This window comes from Fukomys damarensis, unplaced genomic scaffold (genome assembly GCF_012274545.1).
Source record: "Fukomys damarensis isolate Sample0158 unplaced genomic scaffold, DMR_v1.0_HiC HiC_scaffold_38, whole genome shotgun sequence".
Classification (NCBI taxonomy): domain Eukaryota; kingdom Metazoa; phylum Chordata; class Mammalia; order Rodentia; family Bathyergidae; genus Fukomys; species Fukomys damarensis.
Genome location: NW_022900950.1, coordinates 51831982 through 51833058, shown reverse-complemented (window position 1 = coordinate 51833058; position 1077 = coordinate 51831982). Strand labels below are relative to the sequence as shown.

The following is a 1077-nucleotide window of genomic DNA, read 5'->3' as shown; positions in this document are numbered from 1 at the left end:
GTTTCTCTTTTATGAAAAACTATAATATTACACAAGATTCTAATGAGATAATTAACAATGTAAAATAGGAAGAAAGGGGCTAAAGTTGTAGGGAAAGTGGGAAGGGTAGGGCAAAGGGAATAAGGGAAAAGAAAAAAATAGGAGAAAATAAAAAATGGAAATAAAGTGTTTGTAAATGGGGAAGGGAAGAGGGGGTGAAGGGAGGGCAGGGACAAGGGGAAAAAATGAGAACCAAGACCTGTCATGTAAAGGTACAAGATCCCAGTAATGAATGTAACTGTACTGTATACCTAGAATGTACCAATAAACTCAAAAGAGGAAAAAAAAAAAGGATCCTAACTTACCTATACCTAGACTTTACTTGACCTAAGAAATTGTACGTAATGAAATTTACATACTTATTCATTCTCTAATGAACATTTATTTGTTGTGTTTATGTTTTGTGCCAGCCTTTGTTATACTTTGATATCTAAGAGGCAGTGTCTGCTCTGGTGGGACCTAGAGTCTAGTGGAGAAAAGACATTAAACACATTCTTACAGAAGTAAATATAGAGCTATAAACTGTAATAAATGCTGTCAAGAAAATGTACATGGCCATACAAATGACTAGTGAAGGCACCCAAGATTTAAAAAAAAAAAAAAAGTAAGGCTGTCTACGAAAGTAACAGGTAAGCTGAGAACTAACAAATTGTTGCCTTATCTATAAAAAAGGGAGGGATTGAGCTGGGGATGTGGCTCAGTGGTAGAGTGCTTTTCTAGCATGGGCAAGGCCCTGAGTTCAATCCCCAGTACCACCAAAGAAAAAGTAGGGATTGTTTTTAGGATGAAAATCCACTTTCTATTTATATGAACTTGACTCCGTTTTATATATAAATAAGAAATCTTCATTACAAACTATTAAAACTTGTTCAATATTTTAGAAAATTGCATCCCCAATAACAATACTGTTCATTTTTTGTAATTCATAGGGACGTTAACAGTTTTAGCCCACATTTTGTATGTGTAATATATTTTAAAATGTCAATCACATATAATTGAAATATGAAATTGGATTTCTGATTTCTATAACAAGTGAAC

The 1077-nt window shown here is 33.5% G+C and overlaps 1 long non-coding RNA gene across 2 annotated transcripts in view; it reads left to right on the top strand.

The window, feature by feature from the left end:
• Positions 1-303: 303 nt before the first annotated feature.
• The window catches only part of LOC104871213, a 19596-nt gene continuing 18822 nt past the window's right edge, over positions 304-1077 (top strand). The window contains exon 1 of one of the 2 annotated variants that reach the window (XR_782789.2): positions 304-668. This is a non-coding gene — a long non-coding RNA (uncharacterized LOC104871213). The remainder of the gene's footprint in view (positions 669-1077) is intronic. The other variant, XR_782788.2, reaches the window with a different exon arrangement.